General features: G+C 40.8%; 1 long non-coding RNA gene across 1 annotated transcript; it reads left to right on the top strand.

Annotated features, from left to right (window-relative positions):
• The first annotated feature begins 6,732 nt into the window (after window positions 1-6,732).
• Window positions 6,733-17,808, top strand: LOC110482985 (uncharacterized). Its single transcript, XR_004148710.2, has 4 exons — window positions 6,733-7,831; window positions 8,157-8,378; window positions 9,638-16,774; window positions 17,167-17,808. It is a non-coding gene; the product is annotated as an uncharacterized LOC110482985 (long non-coding RNA).
• The last annotated feature ends 279 nt before the right edge of the window (window positions 17,809-18,087 follow it).

The raw sequence follows: 18,087 nt of genomic DNA, 5'->3' as shown, positions 1-18,087 counted from the left end.
TAGCCTGCCGGGCACCCAGGGCTCAGGGACTGGAGGGGGTTGACTTTTGTTCGTCTCTCGGGCTGAATTCTCCCCCAGCTTTGCTTTTTTTTTTTTTTTTTAGCCCGAAATCAGGGGTTGATGCTGATTTCAGTTGTGGAGAAGGGACAAAAAGTATAGGCAGGCTCAGAGCGTTTGATGTGAGCCTGTGGAGTGCAGGCAGCTCGGCTGGGTCTCGAATGCAACAGGAAACCTCGGGACAGACTCAGCCTAATTAACAGTTTTCCAGAGCTGAAGCGATTTTTAGGAATCCCAGTGGATTAGCCCAATATGTTCAGGTGTGAGGCTACGAGGGCCTATAACTCCTTTCACTATAATCTTATAACCTCCTTACCTAATTCCTTAGATTGCAGATAGGAAGAGTCTGACCCTGGAGGTCGTAAAGAGCTGGGTTTCATTAACCCTTCCCTCCCCGGCGCCGCTCCAAGGTTAACTGCGCCGGGCTGTGTGCTCGGGGGAGCGAGGGAGGGCGGCCAGGAGAAAGGGATTTGCAAAAGGGGTCCATCCGCCGGGAGGGCAAAGCTTCAAATGATTCCTGCTCCATTCTTTCCCTCCCTTCAGCCAAAAAAAAAAAAAAAAATATATGGAAATAGGGAACTTTTCTCTTTCTCATGCAGCCGGAGGTGCATAAATGTACGGATGTTTGTGAGGTAATTCATCCCCTTCGCACTATTTCATTATTGTTTATTCATTTAATTTTTTTTCCCCCCAAACGTTCTAGAACCATCAGCAAAAAGCAAAGCAATCTCCATATTTAGGACCAGCACCAATCACTTGAGTTTCTTGTCCATAATAGAGCTGTAATCTTTAAATTAAAAAAAAAAATAATCTAGAAATCTTCTCAGACTGTATTTGCCTGGGAACACACCTGGTTTATATTTTAATAGGTAGTTACATTGTATTGATTCAGGATACATCATTGATGTTGAAAGTTAATAACTCTCAAATTATATCTATCTGCCTACATACATAATTGCATACACAGTGTAACACTGGAGGAATTTGCATTTTGCAGCACATTCTTTGTTCTTAAATCTTTTAACACACTGCGTTGTTCCTTTGAAGAAAATGTTATTGAACCACATGTTTAAGGAAAAGATGCTTCTAAACTATATGTTTAAGCAATGAAATTGTTGAATGAAATACAGATTTCTTTGTATCTCACACAAACCTTGCCACACGCCAATCTTAACCTACACATCGAACTGCCTTTTTTTTTTTCTTTTTTTTTTTTCCCCTCCCAGTTAGAAGGCAGAAATATGTGAACTGCTGAGAGAGGTGGGTACTTTTTGGTAAGTATGTTTAGATATGATCTTCAGATACATTTATTGTACTTTCAAATTCTTGGGATACTAATTGAGCTAGCAAACAATATCCCAGCTGAATGTCTCAGCTTCTTCCCTATTTAACAGGCTTTAATGCAGAAGTATATTGTAGCCATCCTATACTAAACAATGTAGCTGAGGAGTCAGCAAAAAATGAAAAATACATGTTAAAACCAAATTATAATTGCTGCCTTATATCTGACTCTTCTTCCTTTCTGCAGTCCTAATGAACTCTTTAAAGTTTTATTTATTTATTTATTTTATTTCTGAGTGACAGATCAAAAATAATTAGCAGAATCAGAAGCAGCCAGGAAGCTTGAAATAATGTGTCTAAATATTTCATATTGCTACTTATAATACCAGCCCTTCAGTTGTAAAAAGGAACCATTCCTTATTTATTCTGTGTTGCTTTATAAATACAGAAGGATAGATTATTTTTATTTTTTCCTAGGGCCTGCCTCAATGATGCCATAAATAGAGATTGAGCTATCAGGAGGGGGAAAAAAATAAAAGAGAAAGAATAAAATAAAAGCAAAACCCTGGACAGGAATAGAGACAGACAGATAAATGTGTAACTGTATCTGAACAATGTTACGTAGCGCATTAGGAGTTGGTAAAAAAATTAAATCTATCGCATATTTATAACCTCATAATTAAAATACATTCTTATCTCTCTCCTCTGAAAGGTTGCAGCTTTCTTGGAAGTATTTTGAGTGCATATTTTAAACTCCATGTCTCAAACTGAATTAAGATGAGCTGTTTTGCCCAAGAATAAAACCTTTGTTTACAATTTAATATTTAACTTTCAGCTGCCTTGCCCATCGCCATATCATTTTCTTGAGATTTCACCTCCTTACATTTGCAAGCTTTATTTAAAATGATGTTAGCTCATATCAAATCCTAATTTCTTATCATAAGAAATGAATCAATATAATCCAAAACATTCCCCCTGGTCTGATCAAGGTAAATTGGATGAGAATCTTTCACATTCAAAGGGTTAAAGCTAAACCGAAAACTTTAAAGCAAAGAGATAGCAGCAAACAGTGAAAAATGCTACATCTGCTCTCTCTTGACAAGCTTGCATTATATCACATGTAAGGAAGCCCAAATTTTTGAATCTAAGACCAGTTTTAGTTTTTAATAGGAAATAATTACATGGAACTTTATTTCCAGGGAGAATGTCCCTTCCAGCTACAGTGTTTTGCTTTGATCTAAGTATTAACTGGTAATAAAATAACCATATTTTGGATCCTAAGCATATTGATGCTTAGAGGAATGTTATGCTTTCAATCAAATTTTAACTTTAGATTATCCAAAGGTATTCATCCTTCTTTTGTCAGAAACCAATTTGCTCTCTTACTCCTACAGCTACTCACATGTGGTTTGGTATACTTTGTTATTTTATAGTGGAATTTGCACTATGGAGGTGGAAAACTTTTAGATGGAATGAGATCATGTTCCAGCCTGGCAATTTGGGCTGTTTCTCATACAGGTTCCCAGCCCAGCCCTTCTTTACACTTGTTGTGCACCACCACCATCGCTCACCTCCGAGGGCGACCACCGCGGCAGGATTTTGTTTTAAATATTCAGATTTTTTTTATTTATTAATTTAGTTTTTTTTTTTTTTTTTTTTTTTTTAACCTGGAGAATCAATCATTTGGACCCATCCTGAACAATTAACCTCCCCTTTATATTACAGCCCCAAGTGCAGTACTTCATAAAGACATGAAAAGGACATCCCAGTCAGCAGGACCCGAGCCCAGGCTTGTCACAGAGTATAAAAGGAGAGAGAAGGGGAGTTTTTATCTCTTTGCCCCGCCAGTTCTTAATAGTTCTAAGTTTCAGTGTGACAATAAAACAGTTTTGATAACATAGCTCATGGCTTTCTCTGCCACATAAAGTTTTCTTAATAATAAAAAAGAAGAAACTTTATCCCTGCTAAATTAAAATAGGGCAGATGTTGGATATGGTTCATATTAGCCAGCCTTTCACCCCTTTGCCCCTGGCACTAAAGTTCTGACTTTTTCTTTCTACTATGTCTGTTTCTAACTGAAAGGTATTATTCCTTCCCTGGCTCTCTTCTTCTATTTATTTTTTCAGTGTCTAAAATTAAACCTATTCATTTAGTAATATACATTCTATTTCACATTGCTAAACCTGGCCAGAGAGAGGAAACATTTTCCAAAAAAGTGATGCACCACTGACCTTAAAAGAAAACATGAAGCAGGGGAAGCTGTTCTTAAAAGGTTTATTTCTAGAGAATTTTGTAGCTCTGTTGACATTATAGGGATAATGGCTGTATTGCAATGGGCTTTCAAGGCCCAAGAGGTTTATGTTTTCTTCTGACCGTGAGTCTAATAAAATTTTAAAGGTGCACAAAGTCTCATCACTTTAGATATTTAAAACTAGTTTGAAAAATCTCTTGGGAAACATATATTATGGTGGATAGCCCCACTGAGAAAGCAGGGGATAGACAAAAAAATACCCTGAGTCCAAACCCAAATAAACCCCCCCAGGTTTTTTCATGCTAGCTCTATGAAAATCCTGGCTATTAAACTCCCAAGGATAGTACAGCTATTTTCTGCAGGGCTCTGCAGATAGAATTTATTGTCCATTTGGAATGATCAAGTTTAGGCTAATAAAAGGCCCTCTGTAAGCAGAAATGCCCAAGTTGATATTTGGCAGAGTTTTCAGTGGTGGAGTTTATACAGGATGGGGGCTCTGCACTATTTGAAATAACTCCTCTCCCAGCAGCTGAAGATGATCTGACACACAAGTAAATGTTAGCAGGCAGTGACTGAAGGTTAATCAGCGCTGCTTTCTGAGCTGGGTGCTTGAAAGCAGGAAAAAGTGAAAGCTGCTTTCCCTAGCCCTTCCCTATGCTAAGGTGCTGCTAACTTTTATGATTTTTTTCCCCCCCTTCCTCTTTTACTATCTGTCTTTGTGCCTGAGGGCCAGTGAAAGAACACTGCAGATTCTAGATTGCTTTCAGAGTTTCCCTTTGCTGATGATGGATTACCATGTCAATTTAAACGGCATAGGATTAATTTGTTTCAATGATTTCTCTTTAGGCTGAATGCCAGTCTTTTTTTCCTACGCCTCTCCTTGCTCTTCACAAAAAATAATAACAATAATAATAATAAATCCTTTAACCCCCCCAAACACTTTTGAGATCCCATGTTAAAAAGACAATAATAGAAATAGACAAGTTAGGTGTAATGTTGCAACACAGTTGTAGGTTTGAGTGTTTTTATCTCGTTCTAAGGGGCTGCAGCATACAGTCAGTCACATTAAAATGAAATTGGATCCAACGTTTATTCAATAAATACTTGTCTTGTAGGTAATCCAGAACAGAGTGCTTTTGACACATAAGGACTTAATTTGTCTTGGATAACAAGTTATTAATATGGCACATTTAAACTTGCCACCTACAATAAGGTCATTTAGATCTATAATACGACTCATGAGAGAACTTCATAAAGCCAGAAACAAAGTTTGAAACCGCCTCTGAGGCGCGGAGCAGACGCACGGCTCACGGTTTGCTCTTTTCAGAAGAAAGTTCAGAGCAAGTAGGAGCCACCCAAACCCAAATGGTGTGCATCTGCTCCTCTTTGAAAGGCAAACGTAAATGGAGTAAGGAGGGGAGAGGGAAAAAAAAAAAAAAAAAAGGAACCCAAACACACATTTTTGAATGAGTAAGCTTTAAAGCTGTGCTGCGTCTGCTCGCAAACTCATCGCAGCTTTGAAAGTGAAAAAACAACATTTGGTTCAGAGTGGAAATTCGCCTGCATTTGCACCCTACCTCTTCCATGTGCTTCGCAATTTACTCGCTTTTAATAATAAGTGAGGAAGTTGGAACATAATCCACCCATAAATGTTATTGCTGTAATTTGACTGCTCTGTGTTTGTTCATGCATTAGTTGTAGATGTAAAGCGAAGTGGGGATGGATGCTGGGGATCCCCGTGCAGCACGAACAAACAGAGCTCTTTGGGATTTCAGCACCCAAATATCCTGCAATTGTTTTCAGCTTTGGTTTCAGACCTGTCCTAACCCAGTGGTGCCTGCAAGAGGTGCATCAGGAGGGGAATATTGTGGGAATGCTGCTTGGGACGTGTTTGGCGACTGGCAATTCGGTCTCCACGCTGTGTCCCTGAGCTTTGTTATTCTGCTTTTCTGTACTAAGCTCTTGGTTGCTCTTGCCCTGGCAGATTCTGTCTCTTTAAGTAACTAAATCTTATTTTTAAGCTATTCCTGGGAAAAGGATGTTACACATGAGTAGAAAAATGCAGGCAAGAAAGGCTAATTGAATGAAAAGAGAGAATTAGGTTAAAAATAGAGTACAATCTAGTATCACATTTTCACTAGTGTAACCTGAAATGAAGGTGTCTCCAAGTCCCCAGTGATGCCAGAGTGTTTAGATGTTGGGCACAGATGGAGACACCTATTGAAATGTGTCTGAAGAAGATTAATAGGACTTGTCAGTGTTGGGAAAGCACTGCTTTGCTGTAAATTTCTACTAGCACAAGATGAATTACCGATGAATGCTCAGTTATCAACCCCATCACTATCATTGGACACTAAATCAAATTGAGCAGTTATCTGCAATCAGAAAATTTCTTTTAAAAGTAGGCATACACCTTTAGGCTTAAACTCTTAATAAGACAATATCCTCGATGGTATGTGTGTGTTCACAAAGGGATATGATTAAAAGTTTCCATACAAAAAGCTTCTGTTCGGAAATGAACTCCAAGTTCAGTGTGAAATCAGGGTTGTCAAACAATAGAAGATACTCAGAAAATGCTGGTTATATAATACATAGTTCAGATGGGGTTCTGATCCAAAATGGATTTTCATGTGTGTCATTAGATTTTGGATCCATCCCCATTTATGAGAGGTTTTTTCAGTCCCTGCTCTCCCCTTATTTATGGCCATGATAAACACACCCCTTCTCTCTACCTTAAAGACTGAGCATCCAAATCATACATTAATGCAAAATAGCCATCATGACTCAGGATATATGTATAATAATAATACCACCCCCCAACATATTTAGGAAATAACAACTTAATATAATGAACTACGTGATGAAAGAGTCAATGAATAATATTTGAACTGAGAATATTTCTTTCTCTTCTTTATGAAAGGAGAAACTGTCAAAAGCAAAACTACCATGAGCATTTACCAGCCCACTCTTAAAGAATATTACCTGCATTTACCATCTGATGCTGCTGATGACAATGATATTAAATAAGTACTACATATTTTTAGTATCTAGGATTTCTTTCCCTCTCACCCAGACACTGCATATTATATCCAAGGAGATTTATCATGATGTGTTTTCCAAAGTAAATTTTCCCCTGTTATTGAGACAAAGGCAGTTATTTGTGTTTGGGGAGGGAGACAGGTACAGAGCCTTTATCTGATCTGCGTCCCCAGGCAGCACCACCTTCTCCATCGATGGCAGATCTCCACTCTGGAGGATTTGACCCTATCTGGGTTTCTTCTTAGCCAAGGAATGTTTCCTACCCCTCATCTCCTCATGTCTCACCTGTGATGCTTTTTGAGAAGGGAACAACACGCTGTTTACCATGCAGCACAGTTTCAAAGCCTTTGTGCGTTTCTCATCTCTGGCCAAAGCTTATTATTTACCACCCTAAAAATTCACCAGGGTAAGGGACAGCAGAAGTTATTTTCTTTATTTTTACACCCCAATTTTCACACAGCAAATGCCCTGCATTAGGACCAGATCCCCCTCAGATGGAAGTTATTAACTTTCAGCAGAACAGGCTGATTTCAGCCAGCCACAGCCTGTGCCCTTCGAACACAGTTGCTTTGCAGCATCCCTGTGTTTATTTTTTTTCTTTGGAGGGCATGATTCTTTAAACATATTTGTTTTACACAGAGCAGCAGTTGAATCCTAACTTTTTTTTTCCCCACAAACACGTAAAAAGAATATTAATAGGGAATATTAACAGAGGTGAGTGCAGCATGAAGCTAGTTAGGTTGTAGTAGCTGAGAAATATGAACTAGTGAACATAATCCATAAACTCCATTTGGTTACTATAATACTCCAATCTGTATTTATTACAACCCCACTCTGATGCTTATACAACTGCAATTGCTAGATTTATACACTCTAATGATTTCACAATAGGAAAAACCTGTGTCTTTATCTTTCTTTTCCTGTCCAAAATAACCCCTTCCACATATACTTCAGGCTTCTCCGGACCTTGTCTGGGTTTAATCACAGGCTTTGGGACAAAATGTGCATTATTAAGAAGTATAAATATTTTCAGAAGCAATCAAAGGGCTGAAAGATTGATTCGGCATGTAGATTGGATTTAATTCGAAGCAGCTTTGTTCTAATGAGGACTACTGGGATACAAAGACGGCAGCCGCTTATGGCCACCAGTTGGGAACTTCGACTCGCTGCAGCAACCTGTCAAGAATTCCAAGGAACTGCCAGGTATTGAGCAGAGAAGTGGTGGGGAGGATGGTGGTCTATTGTTTGCAGCCTTCTTCCGAGGCTGGCTTAAGATTTCATAAGTCCCTCTTTTACCAAAATGACAATTCAGGTTCTTGCTGCCCACAGGAACAAATCCTGCAGTCCCTCACTCAGGGAAAACCCCTATTGACTTTGTGGGTGGCTTTGCCTTGAGGGAAAGGTGACAAAGCTTGGCTGAGCCTCAACTCCAGCCAGTTCAGGAGCTGTGCAGCAATTTGTCCTGCTCCCAGACCTGGATGCTTTCGTAGTGATTTGTTCTATTCTGTTTTGCTCTCTGCACTTCTAGGCATGATGGGACCTTTTTTGCACAGGGAGGCGTTTATCCCTAAGGGAGTGACAGCTCTGTGTGGGCTTGGAACCTCCTGTCCTTGTTGGGTGACCCAGCAGAACTGCTGGACCTGTCCTGTCTCCCGCCTCCAACGTCCAACAAAACATTCTTGGGATGATGCTGAACCAAAGGGGACCCTTGGCTGTTTTCCCCTGAGACTTCAAAAGCCCCAGCAGTGAGGTGTGAGTGTGGGCCGTGGGGGGGTGTCACGTCACAGGTACTTGGTTTCCCAAACACCGAGCGTACAGTCAGAATCACAGGATATACAGCATCAAACACGGACCAGTTTCTCTCTCCCCTTAGCCCCCCCTTGCCTACTTTTGTCCATAAAAGCAATAGAAAGAGAAAAAGCTTGAATTTTCTGAACTGTTTCACCCATCCACAGCTGGAATTCCAAAGCGAAATGAAAATGCCTTTAAAATCAACCCTACATGGGAGCCTGAGAGAACAAGTTTTCCTTTGTTGTAGGGTATAGTATTATTTGCTGTAGGTTTTTGATATACATTCTAAATTAGGCCTGCAAAGGAATGCTTCATCTTTAATTCATCACTCTCAGCTGAAAGAGATTAGCAATGTCTAGCACGCACCCTTCGTATGGTGCTGACCTCATCAAGTATGGCCTGAAATTAATTAGCCTCATTCATTCCAAATGGAAAAGGATAATGGAGCTGCATTTTAGAGATGACCATCACAAATTGTATGCAGCATATTTAAAATCTTTCCCCCCTTGCTCCACTCCCCATTAAAAAAAAAACTATGTAGATTAAAATTCTTTCCAGAACTTGCAATATGTCGGAGTTATCGAGGCATTAGGAGCAGAAACCATTCCGTTTTTATTTGTGGAACTGGGAGCCACATTTTGTATGTGTGGCTGTAAAAGCAGCAAGCCTGTCTTAATGGCAGAACACCTGGAATTAATTTGATATTTCCAGGTGCTCTGGCAAACTGGGACATCAAGCACTTGATGTTTAAACATTCTTCCACTGGCTTGCTTAAATCAATATGAAAGTGGTGTCCCTTTGTCATTCATACATGCAAAGTGCTAGCACAAACTCCAGCTTGGCTTCAGAGTCCTACATCACTCATAATCTAATTAGAAATCAGAGCAGAGCTGAAGCAGCATTCTTTGTGGATTCTTGGGCAGCAAATAGGGATACTTGTCTTTTGTTTCCCTCCTCGATTGCATCGTTCACAAGCTTTCACACCACATCTCTAAAGGTGGTTAGGTGCCTCAAGATGTTGACAGGCATGAAGGACAAGATTATTTAGGTGCCTAACCCGGCTGATTTCAAATGGAATTAAGCAACTGGATGTTACTGGGCTGGGAGGGGGGATGGTGGTGGTGTGGGGATGGGGGGGAAAACAAAAAGCAGCCAGTGCATATTAAAAGCTTTAATTTGTTGTCCTAAACTCTAGCAATGTGGGTGATGTTTTTCCAGGGTAAAATTGCCTGCAGGGTACGTTTGCTGAAGCCTGTTAATTCCTCCTGAGGTCAGCGGGTACCGGGCGCTGGGCAGCACAGCCTCTCCTGGCCGGGCACGGCGGTCGCGTGTGCTCCGGCTGCTTCCCGAGGGACAGGGACAGTCATGAAGAACGTGGGATTTCCCACAGGAATTTGGAAGATGCCCATGTCTAAGACAATAGTGAGGATTGGGCCAAAATCCAGATCCAGCCTTGATTCCTTCATCCAAGTAACCCCGTGCTGACCCATGGCTGCTGATGGATCGCAGCGACGTGGACCTTCCTCCCTCCTCGCTGCCCTGCATCAGATCACCAGGAGGAACTGAGAGCACTGTGAGTAAGAGATACATTTTTTTTCCTCACACCAAGCAATTCATTGCAAAACTTCAGATTTTGAAATGACAAGGTCAGAATGGCTCATATCTGCAGTGCTGGGGCTTGGGGAACATTCCTGCAGTTCTTATACCCAGGGCTGGAAATACAGGGAAAACATTTTGTGATATGTACTGTAATCACCTCATAACCAGAAAAATGGAGAATTAATTATTTCTCTTTTAACACAAACAAACATTTATCTTCCAAAGACTCCATTCATTAAGAACTGCCATTGAATCCAAGATTGAACCTATTGTTATGAATCCTAAATGAATTCAAGTTTGTCTACCATGAACAAAGCTGCTTGCCATCTGATAATCCAAATTTGCTCAGGAAAAAAGAATGAGCAAATGTTAGAAGCAGCAGGTGAAATCATGCCACAGTTATTAAGCCTTCTTTCAGGGGAAGCACAGGGTAGATTAAATTGTTATGTTAGGCCATGTTGTGAGCGCACGTCAATTTTGTCTGAGATCTTATCCTAGCTCAGAACTGTTTCCTCCTAAATTAAACAATGTTGATGACATGAGAAGCATATTGACCCAAAGATTCAAACCTTTGGATTCAGCAGACTTCTGATCTTTTGTCCACAGAGTATCAAGTTGTAAAACTGTGGAATATTAAATAATCATAATTATCTTCAACTTGCCCAAGTTCACTTGTCATATTGGGACACTGGCACAGATTTTTCTTGCTGTTTTTTTTTTCAGAACCAGGCATTGATTTTGACTGCCAGCTGGTATAATTTGCCATTGACCTTATAGATTGTGGGCCTATACTAATATTAAGTCTCATGCACCAACTGTGGGCTGTAATTCTATCTCTGGTGCTCTTCACCTCATTTTTGCAAACGCCATTGTCCAGTAAAGCAGCAAACAAAAATCTTACAATCAAAACAACTGAATTATGCTAGTACTTTGATTAGCTTTTATCAGGCACAGGCAGTTCTTGAGATTCAGAAATACAGTGTAATCCACCTGGGATATGAAATCAAATTTAAAAATGAGCTGAACAGACATTTCTAGGAATACGTAAATTTCTAAATAAACCAGCTTTTTAATTCCACCTTTTCTATATTAGAACAAATCAATATTGTCTGCACCTGGAGTTGAGTTTCAACTGTCATAATTAAATATTATCCTGCTTCTTGCAGCACAGCTACACAAGGACTTTTACTCCTGACACAAGAGTTTCCTTAAGTAGGGACAACTCACTTATTACAGCAATGATTTAAGATCCACATGGTTCCATCATGTTTTAGAAAACAAATCTCTACCAAAACACACAGCACGATTCATCTCTGGAGTCAGAGCGCTGAAGAGATGGAGTAATAGAAGAAATAATATATTTTAAATGCTTTTTAAATACAAACATAATGATACATTAAATAATGTGATCTACCCAGCCGGACATGCAAACCTCATGTTCATTCATCACTTCATTCTCTTCAGCTGTAATGTTGGTTTTTGGTAGTCACTAACACTGCATAAGTTTGAATGGGACGGGAAACAAGGACAGTGCAGGGCTCTGTGTTAGCTTAGACAAGTAGGATGTCATTGCCAGCCTAAATTTGTTGATGAAACCAGGCATTAAGCAAGCAAACCTTCAGCCAGTGAAGCACGAGTTTGCTGATTTTAAGTAATGACATCCAGGAAGTGACACAGTGGATTTACACCAGCATGTACCTATGGACTAATAATGGCCACTTAGCCCTGGCAAAATAACGAGTCAAAATGGAGATTCACCTCTCCCCTGAAAATAAATATTTTGGTTTTCCTTATTCTAGTCTCATTTCTAATGTTCAAGAATCTGGGTTTGATCTTCTTTGAGGATGGGGAAGGACTTTTGTCTCTGAAGAATGGAGCTCATGGAGTCACTTGATCAATCCCCATTTGCACCCAGCAAAGACCATGGAGATGTTCAGTGGTACAAAAGGTATCAGCTCCCAATCTGGGGGCTGAGTGTGAGGCTGGGCCTTTCTGAGGGCTGGGGTTTGTGTCCATTTGTAGCAGATATTGGTGATCTATTATTGTTTCACCTAAATCCCTGGACATTGCAGGTCCACATGCACATGGTGACTTCACATGCTGAAAACAGAAGTGTGACCAGGAGCTTTGTCCCAGTTAAACTATTTAGCTCCCCTTCTGCAATGTTTTCTTTCCATACATCCTAATTCTCCCATCCCTTTCCCCTAATAACAACATAAATGAGTACTCTACAGGTGTAATTACAGTAATAGCTCTTTTACTGCAAATCCTGGAAGCCTGTAACGTGTAATTCATTTTTTCTGATAGTCTCCTATTCCAACACTAGACATGTTATTTTAAAATGTCTAGGACCTGAAAGCTAAATTTATAGTGATAGATAATAGTAATGGAAACGAAGCATCCTCTTTAGTTCAGACTTTAGAGCTGTGCTGTATCTCTTGGCCAATTGTTGCCTTGCTCACCTAGAAATATCATACCCACCACTACCACAGTGATTCAAATATCAGAGTTAAACAGAACGAAGCAAAATACATCTCAATTTGTTTATTATAAAGCATGAATCTATAAAAACTCAAGACATCCTAATATGCAATGTGGATTTTTTCGTTATTCCATGGCAAATTCTGGGGAATTCTGGGGAAGCAAATTATTGCTTCTCCACAGTGAATCAGCCACATTTCTGATAACGTGAGCTACCTTTCTTTTCTAGAGATGAACCATCACAAAACCATGACTGGAAAGTGTGGGGACCAAGCACTCAGGGAGTTGGCTGATGCAGCTGCTTCCCTGGCCCTGTGCTGTGGTCAGCCCTTCCTCATGGCATGAACCACCAGAGGTGGGGACTGCTTCTGTCTTGGCTACTCCTCATCAGTGCTTTGAGCTGCACAAAGCCCTGAGAACCAAGGCAGCACGAGTGCACCACCAGGGATTTGCTCCTCTCATAGTCTACACCTGAAGCACTGCACAAAGTTCCACTCTTTGCTTCTGCAGGTAGGAGCTCAATCTAATTTATGGATTTGGTTTTAGTTTAGAAGCAAGGCAATAATCCTAAAATAACTCAGAGGGTCACCCTCTTCTAGAAACAACATGGTTTCATCATTTTCTCTCCATTTTCTGGAGGAAGCAGCCAGCTTGAGGAGGGAATGCTGGCGCATACCCCACTTGATAGCTGAGAAGAGCAAACTGACAAATTTTTTAATATGCTGCATCTTATCAACAACCCAGTGAATAAAGGGCAAATGAGATTTTCCACTGGTTATTCACAGATCTACATGGTTGAATGCTGATAATCTGCCATTTAGTCCAGAGACCGGACAGAAATAAATCACCAGATAAAATACAATATTCCTAGTGAAATCCTTTATGAAATGTGTTCTTGCCCCAAACCCCTCCTGGAATAGGCACAGTAATGCTCCCTGAGACCTGGCAGCCCTTCGAAGTGAGCATATGGTCTGCTCAGCTCTCGCAGCTCTGGTGCACGGTGAGTAAACACGCTGAACTGTCAGAGCAAACAGGGGGCTCTTTAATAGCACGGAATTCTGTGCCTGCTTCAAACTCCATCACTACTCCAGAAATGGATTTCCCTTCTCTGCTGGAGCGTGCACTGTTTGCAGGAGGAGCAGGAAAAAAAGTGAGAGAGTCTCCTCGGATGGTGTCTGTAACATCTCCCACAAAGCTGGAAATGCTGTGGAAGGGTCTCGGTGTGTCGAAAGTTTCATTTTCTGGTGATGCTACATCACCTTCTCCATTATTTTAAGATGTCCTATGATGCATTGTAACTTGCTCAGTAATTGGAATAGAAAGAGAGGCCTGAAGGTAAAAATCCCGATGTTAATCAAGGCTGGCAAAGGGCAGAACATTAGCTGCAGTAATTGTTTTTCTGAGGGAGTCAACAAAGCCAGGCTCGTCTGCGCTAGCAAACAGATCCGGTCCTGCCTCTGTGCTCCTCACACTGGCAGAACATTGCCCTGAAATCACTGGAGCAGGGATCGGGCCAGGAATGAGCAGCTAAGTTGCAAAGCAAATTAATTCCTGCCAAAAAAGTTCAGCTATGCTCAGAAGTATGTAAAGTGTCTGATTTGAGAAGTGTCAAGTAGCATTTGTGACCAATTATCCAAGATGAAGGGGGCAGAGCTATGTTTACATGTACTAATCTTCAGCCAAAGTTTGAAAACTCTAATTCATGGACACGCATCAAATTTCTTTTCCAGGCTTGGCATTTGCCTGTACGCACGCATGCACATTGCTCGGGGATGACAGGAAAACATGATTATGACTTGCAAATAATACAAATAAGAAAAAAAAAGAAAAAGCAAGAAGAGCTGCCATGCAGCAGCAGCCTGGTAATTAAACCTATGCTGTGATATGCAAAAAGAATCATGGACTACTGTATGAGTAAAATAGCTTTATCAGCTGTGCTGAAATATGACGTGTGCTGTGTCTGTATTGTTATTTTTCCACAACCTGTGAAGCCCTAGGAAATGATCTACACAAAAGAACAAGAAGTAAAACTGCCTCTGCCATCTTCTGTTTAATTAACATAGGTATACCAATTTAATGCAATTAAGCAAGATAGGAGGGGACAATGACAGAGTTAGCATTGCTGTGGCATAAGAAGGGCTGCAAAATGAGAGTGATGACCGTAAGGAAGAGCAAGCTGGCTGCAGTTTTGGGAGGTTTATGCAGATGTATTGAAATTTAGGGGCAGCTGATTTTTCATGTGGCCAAGTGTTTATCTGCCCCTGCCCTTTCCTTTACCCTCTCAGACCTTGCAGGGTAATCCCCAGAGTGGCAACAACTTTTAAAGCGATTCCTCTTTCTTCTAACAGATTCCTGATGCTAAAGGTCTGACCTTAAAATGAGCAGTGCATAGGGCAAGAGTGGGTACTGCAGTGAGCTTCTGGCCTCCAACCCTGCCAAATACAGCTATTTTGGTAACCAGAACAGTATATTCGTGATGGGTGAGGGAACAGAGCCTTTCAGTGCAGGCTTCTCAGCATATTAACTCTGTCAGTGCTGGATTCTGGGTCCCTGTGAAGGTTGCCTGTGCCTGTTTAAGACCATAAATGCCGATTTGCAGAAGTCTGTAGCATTCTGTGACTTCATGGTTGTGCCTTAGTGCCTGGTGCACCCAAAACCTGGACTGAATCCTGTGGATTTCCACGTGGATCTGGGAAGGACTGTAATCACATGCAGCTGGGAGTAGCTCAGACTTGGATTTCTTGTTGGCAGGAGAGGCACAGCCTGGTTTGCCACAATGCAACTGTCCTCATTAATGTTCTTCAGGGCCTGATGTACTGGGACCGCCATGGTTGGGTCAGAAGATGGCTGAGTTTTCCAGGCTCATTCTCTTGTCTTCAGAATGTTAAATTGGGTGATAATGAGTAGTAACTGTGTTCTTTTTTTATGGTGAAGTTGACACTTGCCTTCTAGTAAACAGACACAGAGATGACCCTCCTCATTTCACACAGGTCACCAAACAGCCCTGGAATGGTAGGGGTTATTGGCCATTTACCAAACTCTGTTTGACTTGGGTTCATGGGTGAGAGATGAAAGGCTCTATATTGCATTACCAATCCCTGGGGCCAGCCAGTCTCCCCAAAGAAGCATTTCATTTAGCAAGGCAACTGCTGGCCCATGGGAATCGGAGACTTGGGAAAAAGAGGATGCAGTTTCAATTGCGAATGTTTCCTCAGGGCAGATGTCTTAAAGCCACACAGAAACTCACTGCTTCAGTGTCACAATAGTTGCTCCAGGACACTTAATGACCAGCAGATTTTGCCCTTTAATTAATCTCCCCTTTTCCCCAAGAAAACATCCGTTAGGTTCCTTGTGGTGTTTCTGCCTCTGTCCTGATCTTTTGTCCATCTCCCTGGGGCAAGACCATTGCAGCAGTTGTGAACTGTTACCTTTTCCAAGAGCTTCAAAATTGAAACAGATGAAGCAAGGAGCCCTGGTTACATGCTTAGAGGTGTTGGGCTCTTGGGAGGAGAGATGAGTACTTTTGAAGTGTCAAATATTTTCCTTACCCTAAAGCAAAGATGCTGACTGATCTTTTTGGTTATAGTAGAGTGGTCATTGCTATTGGGGTAGTCCAAGTGCTGACTTTTTACAGATTATGGATGCAGTGATTGATGGCTGCAGGAAGAAGAATATTTGATTCAGAACAAGAATTCAACCCAGACTTGTCCTGATTTTCCTATGATCTGAAATTCCAGTGTTGTTCCAAATTCATTATCACTGATTAAAATCCTCTTTCAGTTTCCTCCCTTTCTGTTTGTGATGTGAGTCATGAGACATCCAGAAGTTGCATTTGTTGTTTGATAGTTTTACATCATGGTTGTAATAGTGCATCTGCCAAGTCAGCAGGTTCTTTTCTGTATTTGTTTATTTGTTTACCACTCCATTTCCAGCAAGTTCTTGTTACCCAGTTCCTGCTGACAACAGAGGAAGAGGCACAAGTCAGCTCAGAAAATGAACGACTAGAAGGTAAGTGAAAAGAATAGTAAACACAGGCCATTCATGTAACAGGACCCAATTCATTTTTGTGCCAGGGAGATTTTTTAAATGGGACTTCTCCCAGTGGAGAGCTCACAATGCTCAAGGCCTGTTTCACTATAAAAACAATACATAATTATTCCGGGCTTATTATTATTTTTTATCTCTCTTTTTCCAGTTGCAGGGATGAGATCAGGACCCAGTTTATTGCTGTGCAGACTGTGCAGCACACGGGGCTGCAGGACCCTGTGGAGGCAGGTAAATACACCCAGGTGAAGGTTCAGGTGGCAGCTCTGAGCTGGGAGAATCCATCAGCAGCAAAAATGGGGACTCAGCCTCCTGAGGGCCTCAGTCCTCAGATCCTGCTGCTTGTTGCTTTCAGCATGTTTTCTTTTCACACTTATTTTGAATCACCGAAATGGTGAATTGAAAAAATGTCATGTCATTTGAAGCACTCTTTACTGTATTTATAGAAAACAGATTATCTGTTCTCTGAGGATAATGGAAACCGAGTAGGATGAACTCATCTGGAGAAAATGTAGGTTGGGTGTGACAGAGAAACTTGTGTTTTATACCGCAGTGACATCTTAATTTCTGGTTTTGGTATGGCAGACTCAGTGATACTGAACCATCCTGGTTCCTGCTTTCAGGCTGGGGACACAAGTTGGACTTGGAAGAAGAAACTTCCATGCAGAGATGTGACTGCAGTGTGAACACTGTGCCAGGGTAAGAGAAGTTTTGTTTAATTTGGGGAGTATACAATATGTAAAGTCCTTACAAAGTCTGTTGTTCATCCCAGCCTAATTAAACTGCATTTGACCACTACTTATTCAATCCAGTAAAGTGTACCTGAGTACCACAGCAACACCTGCTCTATTTAGATATTAAGATTATTTTGTCAGTTCAGCCCTTTAGGATTTAGCATTTAATTAATAAAGGATTCTGTAACACATGCCTAGTTGAGCTCTCTCTCAAATTCCTGATGATTTGGGTGATTTTCTGTAGCCAATTTATATTTTAATTAGTTGTAACACTTCTTTACTTTCTATTTTGAACAGCAGAGACTTAAAAAATAAAAAGCTAAAAAATTACTCTAAAAGTCTGAATGGATAATCATTATAATCTTCTGTTCAGTACTTGCATGTCCTGCATGTCCTGGGTTATCTTAGGTGACATTTTCATGTTGACTGCTCTGCGTTAGTTCTGCTCAGATAGAAGGCAGTGACAGTGGATCATGTATTATAGGTTTCTTTACAGATGAAACCTACAGTGTTCTAAAATCCAGTAACAACACCAGCAACTTCCACACCCTCTGTGCTCCTACCATTGCTTTGAACCAATTTATTTATTCATTTGGGCTTTAAGTAGTCATATGAATTCCTTCTTGCTGCAACAGCAGGGGTACAGGAAGGGGTGTTTGAAACCACGCAGTCCTTTCCACCCTGGATTTCAGGAGGAGTTATTCTTGTCTCAGAGATGACGCATTCAAATATCCCTCTATGGATTCCAGGTGAGTTAGTCACATTTAGATGCTTCCAAGTAATACATAGAAAGGTGCTGAGAAAATGATG

The sequence above is a fragment of the Lonchura striata genome, chromosome 11, assembly GCF_046129695.1.
Source record: "Lonchura striata isolate bLonStr1 chromosome 11, bLonStr1.mat, whole genome shotgun sequence".
Classification (NCBI taxonomy): domain Eukaryota; kingdom Metazoa; phylum Chordata; class Aves; order Passeriformes; family Estrildidae; genus Lonchura; species Lonchura striata.
The sequence above is the reverse complement of the archived record's forward strand: the minus strand, read 5'-3'. Positions and strand labels throughout refer to the sequence as shown.